Raw genomic sequence first — 12503 nt, forward strand, 5'->3', positions numbered from 1 at the left:
TGTTTTGCTCCATCATGAGCCCTTCAGCGTAATCAGATGAAAGAGCAGACCTGATGTGAAAGCAATAAAGAAAAGAAGAAAAGAGAAGCAAGAAAGAGAAGGAGAGGGGTGTTTCCCTAAAGGCGGAGATGTGCTTGTGTATGAACTAATCTCCCTCTCTCCCTCTATCTCTCTCTCTCTCACACACTCACAGACACACACTCCCTCCCTCTCTCTCTCACTCTCGCAGTCACTCAGTCAGTTGCAGCAACACACTCACCGAGATCGGCAGCACAAAGCAGAGTCGCTCTCTTACCAGCCTCCAGAAACACACACACCGACACACTTTGCCGCGGCACGCACACACAAGCTCAGACGCCTCCACGCACACCTTCTCAGTGACGGCCGCGGAGCTGAAGGAAAAAGGAAAGGAAGGAAAGAAGAAAACAACACCAGAGAAAGGAAGACAAGAAGTAAAAGAAGAAGAGAAAATATCCTGAGAGAAAAACAGGAACAAATTTAGATAAAACTTCACTCAGGTAAGACCACTTTTTTTTAATCTTTCCCTTTTTACGTAGAACTAGTTTTCATATTGAAACTGAAAAACCGACTCACATACACAGCACAGAAAATGTTGAGTGTAACATGCACATAGTGTGAATAAAAATACACACTGTGCACCTGACTCTGTACCAGCAGGCTCACGTGACCTCATGTCTCGTTTTTAAGTTTATGATCTTTTTATGAAAGACTTTTTTATTTGTTCTTTACCTGCGGGAAAGGGCGGTAAAACTGCAGAATTAAACTGCAGTGAACTTTTATGTTGTGCATTTATAGAAAAACAGCTGCATAAATGATCTCAAGGGTATAATTTTGTGTGTTTGAAACATGTTTTCTGTACTAATTTAGAGTAAGAACAAACTTCAGAGGAAGTAAAAATCTAATAAAACAGTATCTCAAAGATCCTTTCCATAGAGTTTGACAGCAGTCGTGTGTCTCAGAGAAGAACGTCTCTTTATAACTTGCGCTTACTAAGGTTACAGATTAACACGGAAACTAGGCTCAAGTATCATAAGTTCTGCAGTGCCAGGACACAGTGTCATATCTTTAAGTTAAAGAAGTTAAAAGTTTGTGCAGTCCAGTTTTGAAGCCTCTAATTTTACTATGTCTTTTTTAAGACCATATTTAAATGTTTATCAGCTAACAGCAGCAAGCATGGTTACAGAGTTGTTCCCTAATTTGTGCAAAATGTGGTATATTTGAAATGATATATTTTTGAATTTCACTCACCAGTACCAGAATATATACTTCTAGGGCAGGCTGTTAGTACAAATAATCAAAGTTCAGACCAAATTATTTATCAGATAATTCCTTTAAAATGCTCCAGAAAGCCACCAACATCACAAACATGACCATGATGTCCATTGAGTTACCCAAACGGATGCCTAAGAAATAGTGGCATGTGTTGGTGTCTGTCAGTCAGGAGTAGCCATGCCTGTAATAACGAAAGGGAAAGGAATATTTCAGCTTTAATCGAATTTAAGTTGATGAGTCAAATAAATGAGGCCAAAATCACTTTTGCACCACCTGTAAACTGGCAATTTTCAGCACTATCATTAGCAAATGATAAATGTAAAAATCTCATCTTGAAGTCTTATATTGATGACTGTCTGCATCTTAATGTTTTTAACTTGAATATTTTGAGGGATTGGTGGATCAGACTGACAAAATGCTGGGTGATGCTCACTCAAATCCCTGAAAGCTAACAGCGACAATTATTTATCAACCACAAGATAGGCCCACCCCCAATTATACCCTGGTTTACCATTATTGGTTACTATCTTTTACAAATTGTATATTATGTTTAAATAGTGGCGTGAGCTGAAGGGTTGTTTTCTCATACACTTTTTTGTACTCAGATTTCTTTTTGTAGTTACAGTAGGTGCCCCCTGCTGGCCACCTGAAAGAATGCAGGTTTAATTAGCTTTCACAGTAGCTGAGCATTTAAGGAAGTGAAGGATTTGGTAAAGGCCGCGATAGCTTCATTTGTCAGCCCTTAAGCCACCTCCTGGCTTGTATGTAGTTAACAGCTTCTTCTCCTTATACTATTGTTATTTCACATCAAAGACAAAGGCTGAAGAAAAAAAAATGACTGCATATGAGCTTTTAATCTGTGGTGCTCTCCAACCAAACTGTAGCCAAATATAAGACAGTTTTAGCCACAGCTAACTCCTGTAGTACCGTGCTTAATGTAATGTGAAAACCTTTTTATTTATGGCGTATAAAATGAAACACTTGATTAGTAATAGCCACCTTTATTGACATGTGCAATATCCTTTGTCCTCCACTTAGTGGTGTTTTTCTGTGCTCAATTAACACATTTTATTTGCATGTCTGTAGCATACTGTGAACACATGACTGCCTAAAACAAGGGAGTCATTTTTGTTCAGGAGCATGCCACTCCCAAATAATTTGTTTAAGTGGTACCAGGAAAGATAGTTCCTGCTCTGGTACATCTGAACAGTCAAACAGTCTGTAAAAAGACAAACTGGAGTGAATCCAGGTCACAGAGTCTGTGAAAAGATTGAGTTAGTGTGTGTGTGTTGGTTTGTTGAGCTTCACTGTGTTTATAAGAAGATAAGACAAAAAAAGAGAAAGAAAGAAGGAACAAAGTGGGAAAATGAATGAATGAACCCATTGTCTAGTGTGTCCGTGTGTGTGTCTCTATGTGTGTGTGTGTGTGTGTGTGTGTGTGCTTAGTCAGGGGGTGTGTTTTGCACGTCACAAAACAAACTGAGCAATCGGTGACATGTGAGAGGTTAATGTTACACCAAAATGTGTCCCGTCTTGTAATCAAAGAAATCGCATTAAACGACTCGGTAACAATAACAATATTCGCAGAAACATTCACATTAGCAAAGGCTGCTCTGGTAACATTTGGTAACAGTGTTGAACACTGTAAACAAAGACTTCTGGACTTCATCTGTTCATAGTCAGAGTGATTTTATGCACTGGATTGTCTGAGCACCGAGTGAACTTTAGCCAACATTAAAGGTCAGACTAACAGAAACCTAGAAATCTGTGACAAATGATTCCAAAGTACAAATACACAAGTAGCGTAAGGATAAATATGGAACACACTTATCACTAAGATGTTAAACAGAACCCAAACTTCTGCTGCTGCTGATGTAGACGTAAAAAACAAAACAAACTATAGATCAACTTAACAGCATCATTTTATATTCTCAAAACAAATCTCCTGCATTGATGCACACACTGCAGACATCTCAATATCTTTTCCACCTGTTGACCCACCACCAAAATAAAAAGCTGCTTCATAATCTATAAATCTATAACTATTAAGTGTCTATACTGTTGTTCTATGAGTTTAGATGTGTTGTTCTTCTAACTTCTGTCCTCTTTAGTCAGCAACTTCAAGCCTGGCAAAATAACCACTAAGGATACCTTTGAGTAACATATCACTGTGTGGCAAATACATTAGAAGGTTACCTAGGCGACCAGCGCTTGGTATATCCGGTAGCACCAGCTATGAGCAATAAAGCAATGTGCAACAAGCGGATTACCTCCTGTGTAAACAAACAAGTGCACTAGCTGTTGCAGGGCCCAGAGAAGAAGCCACTGTTGTACTTTTACTGAAGGAGAGCCATATAATGTTTTTGTAGGAAGGGCTTTATTTCACACACAAAATGAGCAGCTTCTCTTTTTCCAAAACAGGCTAAATAAAACTGGCTAAATATATAAGCATTGTGCCTTCACAGTCATGGTACAACATGGTGCTGAAGAAGATTTTTAAAAATAGAAAAACCATGAAGCCTAATACACTAGCTTAGTTTACAGTTTATCCAAAATAATATATATAACATCCAAACATCAAAAAGTGCACATATCCCAGCATCGCATCAGTTTGTTGGCAGTTCAAAGTGAAATAATTATAATGACTGGTAAAGTATTCTTAATGTGTGTTCTGTGTTATAGTAGCAGCATTTCCAGCAGACTAAAAGAAACTTAGCAGCACATTAAATTCAGCTATAGCGATATTTAAGGTATGGCTTACCAACAAAAGTATTTCCCAGCAGAGAATGTATAATGAACTTCAAACATGCTGTAAATGAAAGAATCAGTGAAAACATGGCGCTGTCAGCCGATTTTAAAACAAAACCTCAAACATAACCTGCTCCCATTCAGGTTATATGTTTAGCATAAGTTAGCATGATCATTTAGCTCGGTAACACGAGTGCTACTTTCATGACACAGAAAAAACTCAGACTTTAAGCTTGACATAGCTCGCTAAGCCATCTAAAACAAATAGAAACTGCTTTAATATTTAATATTTAAAACAAACCACTGATCCTGACCTGAGGGAATCACAGCCTCGCTCCTAAACAGTTACAAAGTAGCACTGTCATTTATTTGAAGTCTTCCATTTTTTTCTCAAACTAGTTGCTTGAAACCAATTTTGCCTACTGTTTGGTGCTTGGAGTGTTTCTGTTTGTCAGGGTTCCTGGGTCGGTGACCCAGTGTTTTCAGTTCACACTCACTGTTTATCTACTGCCTGTTCCACTTCCTGTTTTATTGTGTTAGCCTTGGTCTGTGTGTATTATGTTCAGTCCTCTTCCCATTATCATTAGTTTATTATGTTCAGCTGTGTACTCACCGGTCCCTCATTATCATCATTATCACCAGCCTGTGTATTTAAGCCCTCTGTTCTACCCATTCAGTGTCGGGTCATTGATGATGTAAGTCTGATGTCGTCTGTATGTTCAGTCAGTCTTTTGGTCATTCATTCATTCATTCATTCATTCATTCATTCAGCCAGCCAGCCAGCCATTTCCTCCCTCTGTACTGTTTGCTCGCTCCTTCGGCAATAAACATCCACCTTCACCTACCTGCCTGTGAGTCCAGCGTTTGGGTCCTCCTTCTCTCATCCACGACACTACCGCTGACACTGTTTAAAACAGCTGCCTGCTGTGAATGATAACACTGTTTTGAGAACAGCAAGAATGAATCAAAACAGCAAAGTTTTGGGCCAGAAAGCAAAGGCAGTGAAGTAAAGTTGCTACAAAGCTCATCAGACCTGAAGGAGGCTATAGGTTCTCTGTGGGTTTGTCAATACAGCTGCATGGCTTAGAGAAGCTTTAACGTACATGACAAACGACAGCAATTAATGAATAAAAAAAACAACGTCAAGGACTACCACGTTAACTTTCTGCTGCTCAATGTGAACGTCATGCAACACTTTGACCAAACAAAACCACTGATTCTGTTCAGAACTGCTCAGGAAACAGTGCAATATCAACATGAAAGACACAGAATTCAAGACAGCTCCCCCGAAAAGGGACAGAAAATTTAAAAAGTAATAATAACAAATGACAAATTTAAAGCCCAAGTGATTTTACACACAGTGCTTCAGAGAGACCAAAACAAAACGGGATCACAAACTGCCGAAACAATTAAAAGCACAGATGGTAAAGAGGCAAATCAATTACAGAGTGATTAGAACATAAAACACTGTCCATAAAAATGCGGACGAGCAAAGCAGCAGCGATAAATTCTGCACCTTAAACTGATTTTATGGATTTTTAGGCTTTTTTAATTTTACTTCACACTGTTTTCTGTTTACCTCTGTGTAAACAGGGAACAGTTTGGAGGAAATTACACTGGTGTAATTTCCTCTAAAATCTGATTAAGATTATGTACTTAGGAAGCTTCACTGCTGGAGCTTCTCAGTTTGCTTAGACAAAATTTGGCGGAAAGCTGGCACCTCCCAACTGTGAAGAGAGGTAGAGTTTTCATAACTGTATTCTGTATTTGTGCTTTTATAAAACAAAGAGACAGACAGAAAGAAACAGCGAGGGGTAGCTAGGAGGGGAGGAGGGGTGAGAATTAGGGATGAATCAAGCAAAGTTTGATGGAAACATGGCGAGAATGTGTGAGCAGGAGCAATTTGTTTGAAAAGTAAAATGGATCTTTTAGAAAATTAGGATTTTTTGAGAGTGAGATAAGAGGTCGAGAGTAACACTGACAAAGACGTTGTGTGATATTAAAGGGTAGATTGCTCATGCTGGTGTGTTTGTGTGAGTGAGGGGGTCTCTGCCACCTTTGCTAGCAGAGTACATTATGGCTGTTTGGGCACATTAAGGGGCATTAACTGGAGGAGCAGCCCTGAATAATACATGGCTTTTATTTATGAGCAGAGTGCAAACGTCCTCTGAAGCACCCTAAACCAGGCTACACACATGCAGTTATGCTTCTGTCACTTCAGAGGACATTGCTTTGGCTTTCATTAATTTTCTAGAGACTTAACATGAAGCTAATCGTAACTGATACCAGGCAAGCCTTCTCTTTATCCAAAACCTAACCTTATCCTAACCAAGCCGTGATATTTAATTATTTTGTCACAGTGAGTCTCTCCCCACAATATAAAAATGGAGTTATGTACTGTCAGCATGAGTAATGTGCCTATATGGAAAAACAATTTGCAAAATTATGTGATTTTGAGTGCTTGAACAAAAAGGTGATACATCTGTGTGTGTGTGCGTGTACAAGTTTCGTGGCAACATTTGTGCAGGTCGACACAAAAAGGTGACATCAGACAATCAGTGCACTCCACTGAACAATCCTTAGGAGTAATAGGGAAGCCAATGAGCCCATTTATAGCTCACACACTCCCTCAGACACATTTACAAACTTACACACTCATAATCAAAACTTTTAAGTGACATTTTCATGATCGCCTCTTCTCAGAGTTTTATCTCTTCAAGTGAATTTCCTCCTCTCTTACATACTAATTCTATTCCGGAGACGAGATATGACTTGACAAATCTCAGATATGACTGCAGGGAACACAGTCATATGAGCTCAGCATGAGTGTGTTCATATCAAATTGGTGATCTATGGTTTATTGGGGGTGGATTGGATAATCTTTTTTTTGTTGTTGACATAAATAAACCCATATTATCAAGGTCAAGCTTCATTAGTTGTAGGCAATTATCCACAATAACATATAACAAATAACCCATTTTCTGTAACTAGGTAATCCACTGCAATGAATTTTACATCATGTAGTTAGTGAAGAGAATAATGAACTAGAATAATCATGAACAGATGGACTTTGAAAAGCTTTTTCTTGGTAATAGGAGGTTTGTCATAAATTTCAGAACTCTACCCACTAAAAAAGAAAAGAAAAACATAACCAGGTTTAAAATTTCAATTTCAAGCCATCTTTGTGCACATCTGGACATCCTACAGAGAAACTGCTACTTTTAAATCTCCTTCTGGCCACTTGCATGTGTGCTTTTTGATTTTATCATAAATCAAACCAGTATGGATATCGAACAACAACTTCTATGTCAAAATGACCCGAAATACATATTCATAATCACATTTTACAAACAAGTCTTCAATAGAAGACGCCGTATGCCTGAAGGCAGAGTATGAGTCGCATGCTTATTGTGGGTATTCATCTCTTTTTTGGGTTTTTTTTTTTGGACATTCAGTGGGTTATGCATCATGAAATTCATCCTGCAGGGCAAAACCGTCAATGCCAAGTTCTTACTGTTATGTCCCGAGGTGCTGAGGAAGAACATTTGGTAAAACCACCTGAACTGTGATGTATGCAGTCTAGCTAAGCACCCTGCACACTGTTCACCAAAAAGAAAGAAAGAAAAGAAAGGTTGGCGTTTGGACACGCTGAAGGAGATCCAGTGCACATCACAAATGCATTACAGCAAGTGTTCAAAACAGGACCTCCAGGGAGATAAATAGAGCAGCAGCACTGGAAACAGTCCAGAGGTGCCCAAGGAGACGACCTTGAAGGAAAGAGAAGCCAAAATTTTATTTGTTGCTGAATCAGAGAAGTTTATGATTTCAACAGAAAGTATACATACAATATTGTGAAATCAGCCCTCCAAGTTAAATAAGCATGATGAAACACTGACATGAAAAGCATATTTTGGATTTAGTCACTACTGATGTTTTAAAAAGTTAGAATTCTTGAATCTAAAATACAAAAAGGCTAATCTAACAATTGCTTTAATAGGATGGAAAGAGGTAGTTCAGCAGTTTAAAAAAAGCTAAATGTTGAACATTATTTGAATAACTGTCCTTCAGTCATCATAATAAAGCAATACGGCCTTGAGAATATGATTTCTCTGTAGTCCATTTTGATATTTTAGATTATAAAGACAGCTGGAAGCATGGAGGCTAATATGTCTCTTTCATCTTGACTGGTGTTACATTTTTTATTGCATTGGTCACACAGCAACAACAAGAATGAGCCCTTTAAGTTTTATTGCATTATAACCATTGATTATTGAAACTGCTACAGTTATTCTGTATTTTATTTATATAATCGAATATTATATGCAGGATAATTTTCTTAATGCACCTTCTAAACTGAAGCGGTTAGCTAGAAACATGTTGTTAATTAGCTAAAAGCATACAAACCACTGTGTTCCTTTAATGTCTTTATTGGCTGTCTTATTTCGGGATGTGGTGAGTGGTTTTTAACCCTCTCAGGCTCAAATTAAGTTTTTGTTGCTAATGCACAAAGGAATACCTGCAGTGGTACTTCTGATTAAAAAAAACTCATAAAATATGTATGTGGGGTAATCAGGTTGTTAGCTTTTAACTGTTGCAAATCTGCAACGCCTGCCTTGAGAGGGTTAAAGAGCTGCAGCTGGAGGGAGGCCAGGTCAGTGTTAACTGTATTTGCAAAACCTTGGGGTAGGAGGTCATCAGCCTGGCAGCCGGCCGCTCTGTCAGGGTGAAGGTTCACAGCGACTCTAGCTGAGCAGGAAAATACACACAAAAAGTGGTTGTTACACCTCTGAGCGCCTCTGAGGTGACAAGAACTCCTGGTGGCAGGCAGATGGACACAGATACACTCTTTTCTGTTTCCCCCTGTGCCATCTGGAACACTCTTTCCTCCTGAATTAATATATTATTGACATGCATTGCTATGCTGAAGTATAAGAGTAAAGTAAAGTTCCCACCTCAATCCCTAATATAGAATCTAGCCGAAGGGTTTATGAATGAAGTGCAATTTATTTAATCATGTTCATCTAAGAGAAACTTGACAACAACTAAAAGCAATTGACTTCTGAGTGAACCAACAGAGATATCTGTAGTGCTACTTAAGCTCATATATTTAATACTACTCTAGCATTAGCGCACCCTAAAATAAGGTTAATACGTTCCTTCACCTTAAAGGGAAAGTTTACCTGAAAGTCTAGTCTCGAAAGTCAAGTTGTTGTTTTTTTTATCTGGCCTGCAGTGATATTTATCCAACTAGACCAGGGATGGGCAAATAATTTTCCCAAAGGGCCACATGAGATGGGACTGCTGTTGAGAGTCGCACCATGAGAAACTGGGACTGTTGTGGAGGGTCGCACCAATAAGCTTATAAAAAGATAGCATTAATAGTGAGCACAGTCCAGTTCAGCTTATTGGTGCAGCCCTCCACAGCAGCCCAGGCCCGAACTAGATTGTTTTCGTCAGATTTGCACAGTTTTTGAGATATCGCCCATAGAAATATTTGTTCTCTTAAATATTTTGAAATGTAGAGGTCACTCTGCCAGAAATATATTCATATTCTCTTTGGCTGTGTCATCAGGTCCTTGTTGGAAATGTTTCTAAAAATATTGTTCATATCCTGTCACAGTCACTAGCATGTGCATGTTTACATGGGTCAGTGCATGCTTCTTACTTCACAGTGCCGGGATGTTGTTCAGCGGAAGGAAAATAGTTCCTGTATGAAACTGCTTACACCAAGTTTTTAGATTCATTTTAAGTCAGTGAGTCCTGATTTCTGAAAAGAGACATTGCGGCTGAGTTTCCAAATATATATTAAGAACCATCAGGTGAGTGACATGTCTACAGTTGATACGTTCAAAACTGAGAAATGTTATATTGGTACTAGAGGATTTTTTTTTTTAAATCATCCATATTAGATTTTAGGGTGAACTGTCCCTTTAAACTTTAATGATTATATTACGGGTGCTTGCATTTTGTCCCTGGAAACAAAACAGGTCACAAAACTATGTCTGCAAACAGAGTCGCATCCCGGCAACATGAGTAATAAAAGGGCCACGCAGAGTTTACCGTCCTGCAGACATTGACGTGATACATGATCTTACCTCAAAGCTAATGGCTGAAATGAAAACTCCTCTTTGTTATGACTTATGGACTCGACGTTCCTATCAGTAAGAAATGTTTTAGAGTTGCAAAAAATCGAAATGAAAGAACTGAAATTTTGTGGCAAAAAAAGACCTTGGTAAAGTTACTGTAGTAGTTTAGCTCTTATACCACGACTGGTCACCAGCTCTATTTCCTGACGATGACTGTGTGATATATTCAGGAACAGCTACTGTGCTGAATTAAACTGTAAACAAGGCTGTGTTTATTAATTAAACAGCCAAAGTTTCGAACAGATTCCAGGGCTACATATTCTCATACTCTGGCCCACACACTGTATTTCAGCTCTGTTAATTAATACTGCATTGATCACTGGAGGGATTTTTTCCTTTCACTTGGCCTTCTGCTCACAGAACTGGGAGGTCAGCTACAGAGCAGTCATTCTGGCTGGCAAGTTTTCAGTGAGTAGCTGAAGGGCACATCAGCAGGATGAGATGTCTGTCAACACACTGGGCTCGAGCCAAAGTTTTCAGGCTGAAAGATGATCTTCCCACTCACCATAACAGGAACATCTTTCTTCACTTTCCCTGAGAGGAATACTGATGCGATTAGTGTACTAGAAAATCTCAGAAAGTTTTCCAGCAAATAGTTACAGCAATCAAGTGTAAAGTGTTGTCTACTTATGACATGATGCAGTGTTTAACTCTGCGTGTTTGAGCCAATATGAACAGTTGCGTGGTATACGAATCGGATGTGCTCTCACCCCAAAGTGTCAAACACTTTGTGTCTTTTGGAGCAAGTGTCTTGACACCTTGCACGAGCCATCTGTCCTCTTTTAAAGAGCTTCAAAGTCCATATTAGGAGGCTGGATTGATGTCTGTACAGTAAATCAGATGTTTTACAGTAAAGAGTGTTTCTCCAGTTTCAAAGGTTTCTTTCTTTTCAAGCTGTTGCTGCACCTCGCTCTCTGTAATCTGGGAGCTGCTGATGTCTCACTTAAATAGCAGTAAAGACTGAACTACTAGAACGCACTACACAGACCAGGTTTAAAAACAATTCAATTCAATTTTATTTAAACAGCACCAAATCACTATTACAGTCGCCTCAAGGTGCTTTATATTTTGAGGTAGACCAGGGTCCAGCAGAACCAGGGTCATCTGCCATGACCAGTTAAGGTGAGGAAGACAGGACAAAAGACATGCTGTGGAAGAGAAGTGTATCAACACATAGTGAGTGGAAAAGGTGCGTCATGGGAATCCCTCAGCAGCCTACACCTACTGCAGTGTAACTAAGGGAGGATTCGGAGTCACCTGATCCAGCCCTAACTACATTTTTTAGCAAGAAGAATCTTTTAAGCTTAATCTTAAAAGTAGGGACAGTGTCAGTCTCTGGAATCCAAACTGGAAGCTGGTTCCACAGAAGAGGGGCCTGAAAACTGAAGGCTCTGCCTCCCATTCTACTTATATGTTAGGAACCACAAGTAATCCTGCAGTCTCTTACTGTTGCTTAAACCTTGTGGATCAAGCACAGACACAACACAACGTGTCGTGCATACTTTGGCTTTAAAAAATAGCCATATTTGACCCTGGAAATGACAAAAAGATGGGGAATTATCACTGAAACAAAATATTTCTAATATTCATCATGCTACTCATGACAGAGGTCAAACGATAACAACATGATCAGCAGGAGCCTTCAAAATATCCCAACAGGGAAGTTCTCATTCCATTGTGCTGACAGGACTCCAGCGTCCCCCCCACGCCTCCTGGTGTCCTGCCAGTTATAATCAATCAACCCAATCTCCCATGCATCGACCTGCTATGTATAGTAACAAAGTCATTAGGATTGAATCCTGGCTCTCTCCCAAAATTTAAAGAAAAAGTACCAAAGCAAGGTCATAGGGGGCAGAGATAAAGAATCCAGAGGGAGGAACCATGCTTTAGTTTTGTGGAGTGACCTTGATAGATTCCAGACAGTAGGAGGGAGTTTGCAATCTGGGTGGCACCACACGTGTGTGCGCGCAGTTAGTGATGGCTCTCATTAATTTCCAGTCGCAGAGACCCCCTGAGGATGGTGCGTGCATGTGTGTGTATCTGTGCTGTTGTGCTGTGACAGAGAGGAAGGAGAAGGGTGTGTGTGGGCTAAGTAGGAAGGCAATAAAGCCATTTAAGAGTCATAAAGTGCTTGGTCAATCAAAACCACCCCCTGCTAGGCACCTCATGTCTGCCTCTGATTTTGTGTATGTGCATGTATGTATAAATATGATACTGTGTGTGTGTGGATATGTATGTGTGTGTGGATGTAAGAAGAGGAGTTACAAAATGCACTGATGGGTTTCTGTGTATCTGGGGAAATGAGCCTGTGCATCC

At 39.5% G+C, this 12503-nt stretch overlaps 1 protein-coding gene across 1 annotated transcript in view; it reads left to right on the plus strand.

Moving 5' to 3' along the window:
- Positions 1–220: 220 nt before the first annotated feature.
- hs3st1l2 (heparan sulfate (glucosamine) 3-O-sulfotransferase 1-like 2) overlaps positions 221–12503 on the plus strand; it is a 30125-nt gene continuing 17842 nt past the window's right edge. Inside the window, exon 1 of the mRNA XM_086315322.1 lies at positions 221–518. The gene's annotated coding sequence lies outside the window, so the exon portion shown is untranslated. The remainder of the gene's footprint in view (positions 519–12503) is intronic.

This window comes from Aulonocara sp. 'chitande type north' Nkhata Bay, linkage group LG12 (assembly GCF_057382095.1).
Source record: "Aulonocara sp. 'chitande type north' Nkhata Bay isolate Kocher_YH1m ecotype deep benthic linkage group LG12, A_spYH_male_GT1.1, whole genome shotgun sequence".
NCBI classification, from domain to species: Eukaryota; Metazoa; Chordata; class Actinopteri; order Cichliformes; family Cichlidae; genus Aulonocara; species Aulonocara sp. 'chitande type north' Nkhata Bay.